At 43.2% G+C, this 17,898-nt stretch overlaps 1 protein-coding gene and 1 long non-coding RNA gene across 4 annotated transcripts in view; one reads left to right on the top strand and one right to left on the bottom strand.

Annotated features, from left to right (window-relative positions):
- NMNAT3 (nicotinamide nucleotide adenylyltransferase 3) overlaps window positions 1-17,898 on the bottom strand; it is a 115,125-nt gene that overhangs the window by 24,526 nt on the left and 72,701 nt on the right. The window lies entirely within an intron of this gene.
- On the top strand, window positions 2,765-8,749 carry LOC309628886. The gene is made up of 3 exons (XR_014244767.1): window positions 2,765-3,588; window positions 3,882-7,223; window positions 7,595-8,749. It is a non-coding gene; the product is annotated as an uncharacterized lncRNA (long non-coding RNA).

The following is a 17,898-nucleotide window of genomic DNA, read 5'->3' as shown; positions in this document are numbered from 1 at the left end:
CTCTCTGCACTTCCTGGACTTGGGTGGCTATTTCCTTTCCCACGTTAGGGAAGTTTTTGAGTATAATCTCTTCAAATATTTTCTTGGGTCCTTTCTCTCTCTCTTCTCCTTCTGGGACCCCTATAATGCGAATGTTGTTGCGTTTAATGTTGTCCCAGAGGTCTCTTAGGCTGTCTTCACTTCTTTTCATTCTTTTTTCTTTATTCTGTTCCACAACAGTGAATTCCACCATTCTGTCTTCCAGGTCACTTACGCGTTCTTCTGCCTCAGTTATTCTGCTATTGATTCCTTCTAGTGTAGTTTTCATTTCAGTTATTGTATTGTTCATCTCTGTTTGTTTGTTCTTTAATTCTTCTAGATCTTTGTTAAATATTTCTTGCATCTTCTCGAGCTTTGCCTCCATTCTTTTTCCAAGGTCCTGGATCATCTTCACTATCATTATTCTGAATTCTTTTTCTGGAAGGTTACCTATCTCCACTTCATTTAGTTGTTTTTCTGGGGTTTTATCGTGTTCCTTCATCTGGTACATAGCCCTCTGCCTTTTCATCTTGTCTATCTTTCTGTGAATGTGTTTTTTGTTCCACAGGCTGCAGGATTGTAGTTCTTGCTTTTGCTGCCTGCCCTCTGGTGGATGAGGCTATCTATGAGGCTTGTGGATGTTTCCTGATGGGAGGGACTGGTGGTGGCTAGAGCTGGCTGTTGCTCTGGTGGGCAGAGCTCAGTAAAACTTTAATGCGCTTGACTGCTGATGGGTGGGGCTGGGTTCCCTACCTGTTGATTGTTTGGCCTGAGGTGACTCAACACTGGAGCCTAGCTGGGCTCTTTGGTGGGGCTAATGGCGGACTCTGGGGGGGCTCATGGCAAGGAGTACTTCCCAGAACTTCTGCTGCCAGTGTCCTTGTCCTCATGGTGAGCCACATTCACCCCCCGCCTCTGCAGGAGACCCTCCAGCACTAGCAGGTAGGTCTGGTTCAGTCTCCTGCGGGGTCACTGCTCCTTTCCCTGGGTCCCAATGTGCACACTACTTTGTGTGTGCCCTCCAAGAGTGGAGTCTCTGTTTCCCCCAGTCTTGTCAAAGTCCTGCAATCTAATTCCACTAGCCTTCAAAGTCTGATTCTCTAGGAATTCCTCCTCCTGTTGCCGGACCCCCAGGTTTGGAAGCCTGACGTGGGGCTCAGAACCTTCACTCCAGTGGGTGGACTTCTGTGGTATAAGTGTTCTCCAGTTTGTGAGTCACCCACCCAGCAGTTATGGGATTTGATTTTATTGTGATTGCGCCCCTCCTACCATCTCACCGTGGCTTCTCCTTTGTCTTTGCATGTGGGGTATCTTTTTTGGTGAGTTCCAGTGTCTTCCTGTCAACGCCTGTTCAGCAGTTAGTTGTGATTCCGGTGTTCTCGAAATAGGGAGTGAGAGCTTGTTCTTCTACTCCGCCATCTTGAACCAATCTCTCACCTTTTATTTCTTGATTTGAGACCTTTCCTTTTTTTCCCTAAAGTAAGCATTTAGTGTTATAAACTTCCTTCTCTATTATGCTTTAGCTGCCACGTTATTTGCCATATTTTAATATGTTGTATTTTTACTTTCATTCAGTTCCATGTATTTTAAAAAATTTCTTTTGAGACTGTCTCTTTGACCCATGGATTATTTAGCAGTATGTTGTTTAATTTCCAAGTGTTTTAATATTTTCCTGTTGTTTTCCTTTTATTGATTTCAGTTTGATTCCATTATGGTCAGAGACCATAATCTGTATGACTTCAGTTCTTTAAAACTTGAAGTTAGCTTTATGGCTCAGAATATGGCCCATTTTAGTGAATGTTCCATGGGTGTTTGAAAAAAAATGTGTATTCTGCTGTTGTTGGTGGAGAGTTATACACACATGAATTAGATCCTGTTGGTTGATGGTGTTGTTCAGTTCTTTTATATCCTTGCTGATTTTCTGTCTAGCATTTCTGTCAATTGCTGCAAGTGGAGTGTTGAAGTCCCACCTGTGACTGTGAACCTGACTATTTTGCTTTTCAGCTCTTACCAGTTTTTGCTTCATGTATTTTGAGACTGGTTTTTGGTGTGCAGACATGTAGGATTATTATGTGTTCTTAGCTGACCTTTATTGAACTTTTAATTCTATTTATTTTATTTGTCATTTCTAGAAGTGCTGATTTATTCTTCATCAAATCTGATAAGTCCTTTTTTTTAAAAAAACATAAGCGTAACTTGAAAAATCTGTATCTGTGCACAACAATGTTCATAGCGGTACTATTTACAATAGGTAAGACATGAAAGCAACCTAAGTGTCCATCGACAGATGAATGGATAAAGAAGATGTGGTACATATATACAATGGAATATTACTCAGCCATAAAAAAGAACAAACTAATGCCATTTGCAGCAACATGGGTGGACCTAGAGATTATCATACTTAGTGAAGTAAGTCAGACAGAGAAAGACAAATATTATATGATATCACTTATATATGGAATCTAAAAAATAGTACAAATTAATTTATAAAACAGAAACAGACTCACAGATGTAGAAAACAAACTTATGGTTACCAAAGGGGAAGGGGGGAGGGATAAATTGGGAGTATGGGATTAACAGATGCACACTACTATATATAAAATAGATAAGCAACAAGGATTTACTGTATAGCACAGGGAACTATATTCAATATCTTGTAATAAAGTATAATGGAAAAGTATTGAAAAAAAGAATATATATATATATATATATATATACTGCTGAATCACTTTGCTATACACCTGTAACTAACACAATATTGCAAACCAACTATACTTCAAAAAGCAGAAAAATAAATAAATAAATAAATAATCTGTATCTAACAATGCAAATTTCAAAGTCTCTACAGGTTATTTTTGCTGTCTGTTGATTCTGCTAGTTCTATTCATATTGTTCTGTTTCTTTTGCACTTAGCTGTTTTTGACTGTGTGCTGGTCAATGCCACTAACTAGTTATTTGGGGGGCTCCCCAAGGCCCAATATAGATATGCCTTCCTCCAGAGAGGCTTCATGTTTGCTTTCGCCAGGTACCTGGCTGGAGTTATTAAAAGTCATGGATGACCTTAAGTCAAGTCCTCAACTTGCGCTTCTTTGACTAATCCAGGCAGAGGGCTGATGTGTGGCCATTTCTTCCTAGCAATATTTTATGCTTTCCTTTTTCTTCTGCTTGCCTTAGTGTCAAGGCACCAAGGCTTTTCTGAAGTCCTCTAGGATTGGGGGAGGAAAGTCGGTTAAGATCTAGTTCATCCTGGTCCTGAGGGTGCAGCTCCTGGGAATCTAGCTTCATGTGGGAGAAGTCACCTATAAGGCTCCCAGCTTGGGAGGGCTCCAACTTTGAATTCTTTCCCTCTTGGCTTGTATGGCCACTGAGTCAAATCTTTGTGAGCAGTACTGTCAAGTGCCCACCAGGGGTCCCGGTGGCATACTTACCTCCCTAGTTACAGGTGTTTATCTCTTAGCTTGTCTGAGACATCCCCTCTGTCTTTTCCATTTTAAAAGTGAAGTCTGAAAAATGTTCTATCCACCATTTCTTGTTGTTTTAGTGGGAGAGTTGATCCAAAGAGTGCAGCCTGTCCCCTGGAAGGTGGAAGTTCTCTGATGCATTTTTCCATCTCTGGAAAACCTGGCTGCCCTAGGGTCCTCCATCATGCAGGCTGAGGCTCCCACTGCCCAGGGGGGTGGCAGAACCAGCTGAGACTAAGGAGAGGACATTCAGCTTTTGACTTCCAGAACTGGCTCCTGAAACTCATTTCAGAGGAGTGCTTGTGAAGGTCAAAGCTTTCATTTGGAAGATCCAGGCATTGTTGAGAGAGGAAGATTTATTTAAGTTGCAAAAGTTACCCTTAAAAAAGTCAAGAACCAGAGCCCAGGGAGTCAGAGGACACAGTTTTACTAAAATCCACAGGGCGGTAAGAAGGAGAGAATATGAAAATGGAAAGGGAAGACCCTTTCTGGGCTGGGGGCGGGGTGGGTGGAGAAATGAGCAGCAGAGCAGAGAAGAGCTTGGTAGGAAATGTTTGTGTGATGGAGCATTTAGACTTGAGTTGAGGCCTGCTCCCTACACCCTCCTACCCTTCAGAGACAAAACCTGGTGTGTGTTGGGTGCGAGAGGGCATAGTGAAGAAGTCCAGTTGGGTTTGGAAACTGCAGAGCAGACGGACTTGTATTTTGATTCCCACCTGGAATTCTAGGAGGAGACCATCTCCCATTGCCCTGTGCCAACACAGAACAGCATCAACACAGTGGAAATGGCAGTGTGTCGAGTACAGGCAGAGAGAGCTTCAGAAAACACCCCCTCCCGTGCCTTCCAAGTCCCCCTCAGCTCCAGCAGGGCATGGTAGAAACCAGTAAAAATTCTCAAGGTTCCTCAAGAGGAGTAGTGAGGGAGGCTGAGAATTAACAGTCAGTAGGGCTACTGGGCGGGGGTACAGGGTACAAGGTGTGCAGCCCAAAGACAGAGGCCATGGTGTTGGCAGTGCCAGGGAGAGTCCAGCATGGGCCCAGATAGCAGCAGTTGTGCCTGAGCCAAGAGAAGCTGAGGAGGCCTCAATAGTGGAGGCAGAGAGAATAGAGGCCAATGCCCAAGGTCAAGGGCAGACCCCTCGGCTGAAGGACATTGAGGGCCAGATGCCCCTTTTCAGATGCCAGGATGATAAGCCACCTCGGATGCTTAACTTACTCTTGGGAAAATAGGCGGAAAAGAGAAACTTGATCGCAAAGTGACCTATAAGAGAATAAGCTTAAAATCAGAAGATAGTTACCTTAAAGTAGCAATTTTCTTTTCACCGTTCATGGAAATGGTGGCTTAAGAGTAAGTCAAGTGTTATAGAAAGCAAAGGCAGTTATTCTTCTGCACATCTGAGTCTCATGTCAGACATGGAAGACGTTAGTTCTTTCTCTTTTCCTCTTTAAAAGAAATGGGGGTCAGGAGGACTAACTCCTGTTGGGTGCCGACTCTCTTGGGTAATTTACATATATTTAACCTTCACCTTAATCTCTGTTTTACAGGGGTGGGGGGCCAGGGGCCCCTCCAGGCAGCTCTGCTGAGCATCTTGGATACTCAGGTGTCACCTGGGATGGTTTAGCTCATTTTGACAGGGGAGGTTGTACACTGAGAAATCAATGCTTTGTTATAGCTCCCAGGAGAGGAGAGTCAATAACAATAACAGTTTGAGCTAAAACTCCTTCTTGCCCTCTAAATGGTGATGAGTTTAAGCCTCTTTTGTTCTCCACAATGCTACAATCCCAGTGTTGTCTCAGGTGACCCCCTCTCCCTCTTGCTGCATGGAGGTACTTCTCTGGTGACCCAATGCAGCCCAGACACACCTCCATTACAGCACTTGTATGGTAATGATCTGTTTGCCTTTGTCTTTCCCGTGAGGCTGAGAGCTCCTTAAGGATGCAAACCTGTCTTTTCATTCTGGATAACATGGCCAGCACTTCAATTAATATGAAGCTATCCCATCCTTCCCTTGGAGTTATCATAGTAATACGTGGCTATGTGTTTAACACGGCTGATAGAATTCCTTTTTTGTTTATCTCTACCCCTCTGGAAATTCTAACAAAATGGCAGTAAAGGAATAAAAGAAGTATGAAATCACAAGGGCAAAGAGAGTGGGAAAGGAGACAACAGTAGGTGGGAAAGGTCAACACAATTTTGGAAGCTGGAGAGCTGATGAACAATGGTACCAGAGCCGGCAGAGTCTGCAGGCAGGGAAGGCAGTAAGGGTCAAGCTGCCATGCACGGCAGAAGCCCAGAGGAGCCAACAACCTCCCAGTGGGGGTGGGTGCCAGAGGGCCCGAACACAGGAGGACTAGTTGAGGGTTTGTCTAAGGAGCCCTTGGATACAACCACTGAGCTTGTTCTCCCATCCTGGCAGAAGACCAGATTTCTGCTTTCTGCCGAGGTTGGACCAGAGAGACCCTTGACTTCCAGGCATAGCTGAGGGGATGAGGGATTACTATCCCTAAGACAGGAGGGTCAAATCTGGCTTCCAGAATACCAGATTGGAGCCATCTCTCTGGACATGTACAGACACAGTCAGGGGTCTTGGACCTAGGGGCTGGACATATGCCATCAGGCCCACCAACTTCACCCACACACCCAGAGTTTCTGGATGACACTTAGGGCCTGATCAGCAGATGGGGGTGGACAGCTCAGGAAGACACCAGTTTTAGAAAGGTGCTGACCATGAAAGACAGAGACCAAAACAGCCGTCCGGAGAAAAGGAACTAGGGGGACACAAAGGTAAGGCAGAAAGCAAAAGGAAGCTTCAAAAATCTCCAAATAATATTTTTAGAAGACAAAAGATGATATCCCATCCATGAAACAAGAATGGCTTTTTTTTATTAAAAAAAAAATCAGAAAACAGGACAAAGCTCTTAGAAATTAGAAGAATATTCACTCAGTTGACAATATTCACCAACTGGCTATCACATGCCAGGTGCTGTGCTGGGTCCTGGGGAAATACAGTGGGGATGAGGCAGACCAATTCTTTTCCTCAAGGAGCTTATACTCTGGTGGATGACAGCAGCAACAAAATAAGTTAGGAGAAGAACTGTAAGATACATTTGAGGAAATCATATGCTAAAAAGAAGATAAACTTAGAAGATTGATCTGGGAGGTGAAGCATCTAACTAATAGACATCCCTGAAAGAGAGAACAGAGAGAGGAAAACATCGAAGAAGTAACACAAATATCTTCCCAGACTAGAAGGACCTAAGTTTTCACAGTCAAAGACCCTCTGAGTGCTCAGCACTCTGAATAAAAGAACACACTGGTAAACCACTGTAAAATTTCAGACCACCAGTTTTAAAGAGAAGATTCTAAAAGTTCCCAGAGAGAAAATAAGAGATTGTATACACAGAACTGGGACAGCACTGGACTTCTCAACAGCAATTCTGGGATCCAGGAGACAGTGAAGCAAGTCTTCAAACATTAGAGGAAAAGTATTTCCAGCATGGAATACTATATTTGGCCAAACAACCAATTAATTAGGATGGCGTTGGCAAACTTTTTCTATTAAGGAACAGATATTAAATAGTGTAGGCTTTGTGGGCTGCATATACTCTTGGTGGCATATTTCTCTCTCTTTTTTTTTTTGGCTGCACCACAGGGCATGTGGGATCTTAGTTCCGTGACCAGGGATTGAACCTGTGCTCCTTGCATTGGAAGTGTAGAGTCTTAACCACTGGACCACCAGGGAAGTCCTGGCCTATTCCTCTTCTTTTTTTTTGTAATTATTTATTTTATTTATTTATTTTTGGCTGTGTTGGGTCTTCATTGCTGCACGCGGGCTTTCTCTAGTTGCGGCGAGCGGGGGCTACTCTTCATTGCGGTGCGCGGGCTTCTCATTGCGGTGGCCTCTCTTGTTGCGGAGCACGGGCTCTAGGCGCATGGGCTTCAGTAGTTGTGGCACTTGGGCTCAGTGGTTGTGGCTCGTGGGCTCTAGATCGCAGGCTCAGTAGCTGTGGTGCACGGGCTTAGTTGCTCCGCGGCATGTGGGATCTTCCCGGACCAGGGCTCGAACCCGTGTCCCCTGCATTGGCAGGCGGATTCTTAACCACTGTGCCACCAGGGAAGCCCCTATTCCTCTTTTTAAACAACCTTTTATAATGTAAAAATATCATTCTTAGCTCACAGAAAGCATGAAAACAAGCTATAGGCCAGATTTGGCCCATGGGCTATAGTTTATTGATCTGTGCATTGGAGTGTGGCATAAACTTGTGTTCATATATGTAAGGTCTCAGGAAGTTGATCTCCCATAGATTATTTCTCAGAAAGATGCTAGAGGATGCACTCCACCAAGACAAGAGAGTAAACCAAAAATAGCAGAAGGCATCGGATCTAAGAAACTAGGGTTCCAAATCAGGAGATAGGCAAAGGGAATCCCCAGGAAAACAGCGCTCGGAAATCCCAGTCGACAGTGGTGTAGCAGGCATAGAGAGCTAGCTGTCTAGATAGGACCTTGAGGGCTCCAGGAAGGATATGAGCAGAAACAAAATGGAATAGACAGATTACCATGAGTTTGTTTGTACTAAGAAGAGTTTTAGAGAATTTTTTGGGGGGAAAATTTGGGACTAAATTAGTGATAGGTATAAGGAACCTAAGGAAACAAATAAATGCAGCAATTATTAACTCTAGGAAAAACCAAAGTTTATATGAGAGGCAATAAAATCTTAGTGTAATACACGGTTTAGTTAAAATGATTTAGCAGACATAAATGTAAACAATAAGTATTAATTTAACGCAAAGCTGCGAGCTAATCAATTTGGGAGTGTATGGTGGAGATGAAGTATGAGTGTGAGGGTGGAGGTATGAATGCTAAATTCTCCTTTTACATAGTTGGAAGCCAATAGATACTGTCTGAATCTGAAAATTCAAGAAACAACAGTATAAGCTTATTATTTAGAAACAGGGAGTCAAATACCAGAGAAAACAGCTAAAAAAGTCAAAAGTGATTGCCCTGGGAACCAGGAATCAGTGGTGGGAAAGAATGGAACAAACACTACTATAAGCCTTATAATAACTTTTACTATAAATATGTTTATAAATTTATAAAATAAATTGAACATTAATGTATTTTGTAGAAATACTTCAGTATACTGAAAGTGTAAAGAATCAAAATTAACAAAGAGGTTAATACTGTTTATATTTTGGTTAAATTTTGGTTAGCTTTCTTTGTCTTTTCTTCTATTTCTTCATATAGTGTAGATTCAATTTTCTATCTTCTTTTTTTTTTAAATTAATTAATTTATTTGTTTATTTTTGGCTGTGTTGGGTCTTTGTTGCGGCATGCGGGCTTCTCACCACGGTGGTTTCTCTTGTTGCGGAGCACGGGCTCTAGGCACGTGGGCTTCAGTATTTGTGGCACGTGGGCTCAGTAGTTGTGGCTCGCGGGCTCTATAGCACAGGCTCAGTAGTTGTGGCACACGGGCCCAGTTGCTCCGCGGCATGTGGGATCTTCCGGGACCAGGGCTCAAACCCGTGTTTCCTGCATTGGCAGGCAGATTCTTAACCACTGTGCCACCAGGGAAGCCCTGTATTTTCTTTATTTAGATTATATCATAAGCATTTTTCTTGGCCATTAGGACTCTGAAAACACCATTTCTAATGGCTCTATAGTAATAGAGATTTTTAAAAATTTTATGCTGGAATCAATATATTGTGACCATCTTTGTAGATCTTGGTTTCAAGTTTTGGATAAATTTTTAAGATGAATTATTAAAAAGGAAAACTACTGGCTTCAACGTTTTGGGTGATTTTGCCACATCTTGCTAAACTTCTTTTCAGAAATTTTGAGCAAAGGGAGAGAGACTGCAGCACAGTATGAGAGAGTTCATCTCTCCCCACACTGGTCAGTACTGGTCAGTACTGGGCCTACTCAACTTAAAAACATCTGTCAATTTGTAGGAATTTCTTGTGGTTTAAATTTTGCTTTTAAAATGACTTGTGTGATTTTTATTATTTATTAGATATTTCTGTATCTCCTTTTGTGAACCTTCTGCTTATATTTGTTGCTCATTTGTCTACTGATGTGTATGAATACTTTTAAACAAGTATGTTAAATGTTTGCCTGTTGGATCTGTTGGCAAACATATAGAGAGGATTCTCCTCCAAATCATGGACCTCCCCCAGCTCCTGTCTGGCTGCTAGGAATTAGGCCCAGGTATTCATCCAACTAAAACTCCCCACGTCCATGTGCAATAAAGCCAGTTTTCATCTCAGGGTTACAGCTCTTCCTTGATTTACGACAGGATTAGTCCCATCATAAGTGGAAAATAAACCATCATAAATTGAAAATATCATTTAGTCAAAAATGCACTTAATACCCCTAATCTACCGAACATCTTAGCTTAGCCTTGCCTACCTTAAACATGCTCAGAACACTTACATTAGCCTACAGTTGGGCAAGATCCTCTAACACAAAGCCAATTTTATAATAAAGGGCTGGATATCTCCTGGAATTTATTGGATACTGTACTGCAGAATGGTTGGATGGGTACAGAATGGTTGTAAGTATATCAATTGTTTACCCTCATGATCGCGTGGCTGATGGGAGCTGCGGCTACTGTCGCTGCCCCAGCATCACGAGAGGATCGTACCACACATCACTAGCCCAGGAAAACATCAAAGTTCAAAATTCGAAGTACAGTTTCTACTATATACGCATCTCTTTTGCACCATCATAAAGTCGAAAAACTGTAAGTCAAACCATTGTAAGTCGGGGTCCGTCTGTACTTTCGTCTGTCGTTTCTTGAGTGTCGCTGCTCCTCTGCTCTAGTCTCTTGCATAAATTCTCTGTCTCATCTCACAGATTTCATATCCTTATTTTTTTCTTGCGTTCTGGAAGCATTCCTTGCACTGGTGACCTAATTCTCTATTTAGTTGCAAGAAATAGCCTCCCTACTGCCTATCTCCACTGAGCACTAACGTGGCGATGACGGTTTTCATTCCAAAAGCCCTTCCCTGTCCTCAGGTGGACTGCTCTTTCGCTTTATCACATTCTCCTCTTGAATCTCATGAGAACCAGAGGCTTTAAAATTTTACCTTCGTTAAGTGGAGAGCCACGTGGCCTAAACCTGGAGGATAGGGCCTTCTTTGGAAATGCAGTTCCTTTTTCATATGAACCGTGACCTCTCTCTGATCAGTCAGTCAGCTGCCTCCAGAAAGGTCTATCTGTCCAGTATGGAAGGCTGGGCGGCCCTGTCAGAGTTTGGGTAGGTCCTTGCTTAATTACTTTGTTCACGGCTAAAGGATAAAGGCAACATTTAAGCTTACTGTAATTTTTCTTTGTATATTAGAAATATTTCAAGCAGGGAGCTGCAGGTAAAAGGAAACAGCAATTGAAGGGAATTCTTCACTCCTAAGGTTTATCTGTAGTATTTTATTGACTGAGCTATCTAAGGTAGGAAAATATTGATTTTTTTTCTTCAAATACGTAGGTGACTGTCCTGTTTCCTTTAATTAAATAATCTGTACCCCCCATCACTGATTTTTTTTGTTTTTCCCTTACTGTATATTTTCTTTCACATAGACTTTATGTTCCATTGTGCTGTCTTGAGTCCCTATCACACTCATTTAATCTCTTTTTTAAAAAATTACATTTTAGGGACTTCCCTGGTGGTGCAGTGGTTAAGACTCCACGCTCCCAATGCAGGGGGCCCAGGTTCGATCCCTGGTCAGGGAACTAGATCCCGCATGCATGCCACAACTAACAGTTCACATGCCACAACTAAGGAGCTGGAAAGACGCAACTAAGGAACCCGCCTGCCGCAACTAAGCCCCAGTGCAACCAAATAAATAAATTTTAAAAAAAGTTTTTAAAAATTACATTTTAATGTCTGAGAGAGCTTTCTGAGCACATGGTCAGTCTTCTAGGAGAAACTTGGGATATCTTTCTCATGTTAAATAAAGAAAAACACCCATTGGCATTCTCACTGAAAAGCCAATCAGTGAATGCACATTCCAGTGAGCAGCTGCTCATATTTCATTTGGTCAAGTCTCTCAGCAGAGGACAGAGCCCCTGCCCTCAGTATCCTTCATGTTTCTGGTTCAGGTTAGCCTTGGGGGCAGATGTCCTTAGCTGTTTCTCTTGTGAATAGATCTTTTTTCCCTCATATTTTAATATATATATATATGTATTTTTTTCATTACATTGTATTACAACTGTTATATAGAAAACTCTGTACTTTGGTTTGTTTATTTTGAGTCTGGGCTACGTTACTGAACTTATTAGTTCTAACAGCTTTTCAAATGCCTCTCCTGGATTTTCTAGGGATACAGTAACACCACCTGCAATAATGAAAACTGAGGGCTTCCCTGGTGGCGCAGTGGTTGAGAGTCTGCCTGCCGGTGCAGGGGACACGGGTTCGAGCCCTGGTCTGGGGGATCCCACATGCCGCGGAGCAACTGGGCCCGTGAGCCACAATTACTGAGCCTGTGCTCCGCAACAGGAGAGGCCGTGATAGTGAAAGGCCCGCGCACCGTGATGAAGAGTGGCCCCGGCTTGCCGCAACTAGAGAAAACCCTCGCGCAGAAACGGAGACCCAACACAGCCAAAAATAAATAAATAAATAAATAAATAAACTCCAATCTCTAAAAATAAAAAATAAAAAAAAAATAATGAAAACTGAGTCTCCTTTCTATAACTATATTTGATTGATGCCATCAGAAAATAATAGTGGTGAGTAAGCATTCTTTTCTATTTCCCTGCTTCTGTGGGAATGCTTCTGAAGTGTTATGCCATTATGTATCATGATGGATAAGTATACTAGTTCTACTTTACTAAGAGCTTTAAAAAAAAATCCCTGAGTAAGTGCTGGATTTTTATTGAATGGCTTTTAAGTGTGTATTGAGATGATGATTTAAGTTTCATAAAAATATATTGCCTTAGTAATGCAATATATTAATAGATTTCTTTATGTTATACTGTCCTGGAATACTGGGATGCATGCTACCTGGTCATGTTGAATTATTCTTTTAGTAGTAATTTGATAACCTACTACTTTATATGAGTATTTTGCATCCAAGATTATACTGTCAAACACTAGCTGTAATGCCACAGTATCCTTATCCAATTTTCTTTGTTCTAGAAAATGGTGATGGTAGATTGGATTATTGGTCCTAATTCCTCACTCTGCTATTATAATATCGCACACCCACACCTCTGCCACTGCCTCACTAAGGCGGAACATACTTCCCCGCCCCTTGATTTTGGGCTTGGCTGCGAGACTTCCTTTGGCCAATGGAATATTAGCAGATGCGACATGAACAGAAACTTAAAACCTGCTTGCTTGGTGGCCATCCTGTGCTTGTGCCATCCCTGTGAGAGAATACACGAGGCAGCTACTACCCCTTGTGTCCTCCTAGCCCCCAGAATTATTTAAATGCTTTACACTAGTAAGAATTTGATAACATATGAACAGTTTGTGGTGTGTGGATGGTGCTCAGCCTTTGTGACTTGCTCTGCTCCCTGGCCTGGCCGGTCGGCGGAGGAGGGAACTGTGGCAGACTGTATTTTACAAAGATGGTCATGTCATTATCTCCCAGCCCGCATGCTCTTCTAGATCTGGCCATTCCTCCATCCAGAGGTCCCCCTTGGACCTGGGTGGGCGCCTTTGTTTGGGGCAGAAGTGAGATTGTGTGACTTCTGAGGCTGGGTCATAAAAATGCCAGGTGCTTCCACCTTGTGATCTGAAGACGCTCGGTCTTAGAACCCAGTTACCATGCCGTGAAACCCCCAACCAGCCTATGCAGAGTCCCCCTAGCAGAGCCAGGAGTATGGTTAGGGTCAACGTCAGTGTCCCAGCGGACGCCCTGCCGGCTGCCACACCTGTGGGTGAAGAGGTCTCTAGGTGATTTCTGCTCCCCTGCTGTCCACTCACTCCCAATCTTTTGAGTCTTCTCAGCTGAGTCCTCAAACATCATGGAGTGGAGACAAGCCATCCCCACTGTGCTCTGAGCATAACAAAACAAGTCAATTTACACCTACAAGTCTGTGGTGGTTTGCTAATAGTAATAATAACTAGAACAGGAATAGAGATTCAGAAAGGTTATGTGATTTTTCCCACGGTTATACTACCAGGAAATGGCACGCCTGTGATCTGAACGCAGGTCTGCCTGTACTTTTTCTGTTGCACTGTACTGATGACGAATAGTGAGGTTTGGGGAGACATAAGGCAGCCAGACCTCAGAAGGGTAACCACTAGGTAGCCCCGCCTCTGTCTTGTACATCCTCAAAGCAGGTCTCTCAGGCGTATGATGGAGATTCTGCCCCCTCTAGAGCTGACCTGGACAAATGAGACCATCTCCCCCAACAAGACAGGGCTTCAGTAAAATGTTACTGCTGCTTAAAATGCTTGGCAGGCTCACGAACCATGAAGCAAAGACTTAATAGCATTCCAAACGGTAAAGACTTCATTATTTCCATGGAGCATGCTTTGGCACATCTATCAGCATTTTATTAAGGATTACCATACATATTTAAAACAAAACTACACTTGTCAAAAGAGCTGAGAGAAGTGTTAGGTGACGCTAGGAGGCCTTACCCACTCCATGGACCCTTTTGTCCATTTTCTTCTTTCTTTTGTTTTTGCTGAAAAGCACCCTTGGAAATGAGGCCTTGAAAGGCAGGAATCCTTTAAGAAATAGCAAGAGCGACTGTTGCCAGTGCTGTTAGGAACCAAGTAAACAAGGAAAAGAAGCCAGAGTGATGATAAGCAGGTTGAAAAAAAAACAAAAACAAAAACAGGCCAGATTCTCAACTAAATGGATCTACCTGCTTTAAAAAAGCAGCTGTGATTACCTGGGCCTCCAAGCTAATGTAAGCAGCTCCTTTGTCTCTTTTCTGTTTGATCATCCCTGTTTTCTTTAGACCTTAATAAGAAAGATGAGATCATTAGGCAACATTTAACTTAGCTCCTGATTTCTGCTTTACTAAATATACACAACACCCTACCTAAGCTGTTGATTTCTTTCCTGCATTAGAAGGAGTAAGAATGAAGAATTAAGGAGTTAAAGAATGATTGACCCTCTACCCCTAGCTTCCCCTTAATAAATTTGCGGGTGGACCTCTCTGGCACAGGCGGACCACGTGGGCAAGAGAACATCCAATTGCAGAAGGACCTCATGAGCAAGACGGTGTCCCAAGGAAGATGCGGGAAGTCAGCAGGTCTGTGCGCAATGGAAAGACGATGAAGAATCTGACCTCCTGCCTGATGATCAACTGAGATTGTTTCCCCCTTTTCCCTTTAAAAGTTGTCACGGCTGAGCAGAATCATCGGAGTTGGTCTCTGGACATAAGTCCACCATCGCCCCAGATTGCTGGCTTTTCTGAATAAAGTACTTTTCTTTTCTACTGAAGCTTACCCCTCGATTTATTGGCTGTTGAGCGGCGAGGGGCCAAACCTGCGTTCGGTTACACTAAGTCTAACGAACATGGTCTGGCTGAGGCGGCTAAGGCTTTGAGGACATTTTGGCATCTTTTCTTTATTTTCTTTACCAGCTCTCAAGCTTACTTAACAAGTTTTGCTCTTTTCTTCATGTGTATGTTTGTTTCTTCAGCTGGATTGCTCTTAGCTCTCGTGGTCCAAATGAACTTGAGACTGCCTATTTATTGCTCTGCTCTGGGCACTACCAGCCAGGAGCACCCATCTATTTTGATGTCCACTGTGGGCCTGGGTGGCAGCAGGGAGGAGACCAGATCCAGCATTCCCAGTATCCCAAGTAGAGTGGCAGCCCTCTGGAAGCACAGTGGGCCAGCTGGGACTGAGCGGGCCATTCCTGGAAGTGTAACCATCCTTCCTCCCTCTTCAGTGCCCTTGGTGTAGTATGCTCCTCTTCTTGTCTGCCCTCCACTTCCCTCACTTCTTTCTGTGCGAAGAGTCTTTTCTTTCAACCGGCAAACTCTTCCTGCACACGACAAAGCCCCCTCTGGTCTGAGTCTTTCAATGCCTGAGCTGGTCAGCGTGAGGCTTCTTTCTTTCATTGCCAAATGTCCTGCTTTGTGTTTGTAATTTCTTAAAAACTTCACAGAATAAACAATAAAGTGGCAATATTTCATAGGGTTTAAACTTCCTTCTGGTCTTGGAGAAAAAGGACTTCTTGGTTTCCTCTCTCACCCGTCCCACTCTCTGCAATCATCCCCCCAAGTCTCAGGCACTTGGCACTGGGCCGCTGGCAGTGCCTTCATCTGTCTGAGCAATGACAAAGCCTCCAGGGGGGTGGCTGGCTCCGTGGGGTCCTATGTGCTTTCAGGGTACCAGAAATTCTTTTTCTTTTGTGCGTCTCTATTTTTCATTATTTAACTCCTGGCGCTGCATCTCTGCCTGCTGAACGGAATGACTGTCCTTTCACAGAAGATAGGTTTTAAAAAGAACTCAGCAGAATCCCAAATGCTAGGGTCTCGTGGCTCCTCAGAAACTCGTTACCATCTCATTGAAGGCCTTAGATCCGGCAGGAAAAATACAGGAAGGAAGGCAGTGGGGGGCAGGTTGCAATCGGGCAGTTCTGGCTCTGTGTGTAATCTGCTGAAGGGGTCAAGGGAAAGCTGCCCGAACACCACCCCAGGGCAGCCTCTGTGCCTGGAATCTATGCAAAGCAGCCTCGTTTCCCATTAACGAATAACTGAGCCTGGGCAATCAGTCCCTTCAACTGTCCTCTCCAGACAGGCTTTATAGTGGCAGGAACTTGAGGGCGAGCAGGCAGAGACACACCCGAGCGTGAGACTCAGATCTGCAGCTGCTGAGCTGTGTGACCTGGGGCAAATTACTTAATCTCTCAGTACCCCATTCTCTCCACCTGAATCAAAGGAGCTCGTGCAGGAGACAGACACCAGTTCAGGGCAGACACATGGATGGACAACATGCTAGAAATATCAGTTGAATCTGAATTTTCCCCTCCTTCTCTTTTGTTTTCACTACAAACACCATTTCTCTTCTTAAGGCAAGAGGGGCCGGCTTGGCAGGCACTTTAAGTCGGGTAATGTACCAGCACTGTGAATTCTGAAATAAATATGGTGGGAGCTCTGCCTTATGCGGGTTCAGTCCTGGGGAGACGAACAGTCACCACAAGGTGGTCAACATGGGGCAGAGGTACACAGGGAGCACTGAAGAGGCTCTGAACAGGTAGAGCAGATTTTCTGGAGGGGAGGACAGCTAAACTGAGTCATGTACGATTGCTGAAGGCAGATGGTGACCTATGAAAGGTAAATTCCTGTTAATCAAATCAATTCTTTCCACTTTAACTGTATTGAAAGAGACTTTTTAAAAAAATCTTCAGAACAACTGAAGCTTGATGACTCCTTGATTCTGCACTAATATCCTTGCCCATTTCTTGATACATTTTCAATTTACCTTCATGGTAATTTATACTCAAGGAAACTGTCCAAGATCTGCTAAGGGATTCAATAAAATAGGTCATGGAGTTAAACGCTGTGGTGAAATCTAGGGCTTAATTTTATGGATAAAATTAAAATTGCTTAGCTGCCTTTTTTCAGTATTCGTGTTAAGACTAACGATTGATCAGTGAATGGGAAGAGATCACTGTAGGAATCAGGAGGCCATTTTCCTATTCTTTAAGCACATCCGGTGAGGTTATGGACTCTGCCCTCGAGGTTAACAGACCTTGCACTGGGGAAGAGACACAAGCAGCCCACTAGCCCATCTCCACCACTGGGGCTGCTCCTGAAATTGCTGCAGGGGCAAGGAGCCTGAAACTGGAATTTTTCCCAAGATCAACCTTGGGAGGAATGAGAGGGATGACGGTGTTTTAACATCAGTACTTTTCTGGTACTTTTCAAAGTGAGGTCTGCATTGATGTCATTATTAAAAATGCATATTCCAAGCTGCACCTAGATGTGCTCTCTGGCAGTGAGGCTTAAGAACTTTCATTTTTCCCAAGCATCCTAGGTGATTCTTACACGTGAGTGGAGAACCGTGGGTCAGCACTGACTGTAGTCATCCAAGGTTCTTTGATTAACCTAGCTCTAAGGTAACCGAGCTCTGAGGTAAACAAGGACCACTTTGCTATTATGACCAAATGGCCAATTTTATGAGTATGGCATAAAAGGATAAAGTCATTCTATCTCAAAAAATTGTTTAGTTTAAAAAAAAAGGATATGAATTTCTTAGGTTGTAAATGTTTTATAGAGTTTAATGCAATTTCATTTTTGAGGTTGGTTTCTAATAATACCCTTAATTTACATGTCTAATATATGCATCGGTCAATTCTGATTTATGTAAATTGTAGATGATCTTGTTCACTTGCAATCTAGGACATAATCTAGAGTTGCAAAAGTAACCTAAAGCTAACCATTCTCACCAAGCACTAAAAAATTAGTCCCTTTGGGGGATCATTTTTCTTAAAAGTTTTTACTTTTCA

Source organism: Balaenoptera borealis, assembly GCF_965194805.1.
Source record: "Balaenoptera borealis genome assembly, chromosome: 5".
NCBI classification, from domain to species: domain Eukaryota; kingdom Metazoa; phylum Chordata; class Mammalia; order Artiodactyla; family Balaenopteridae; genus Balaenoptera; species Balaenoptera borealis.
The sequence above is the reverse complement of the archived record's forward strand: the minus strand, read 5'-3'. Positions and strand labels throughout refer to the sequence as shown.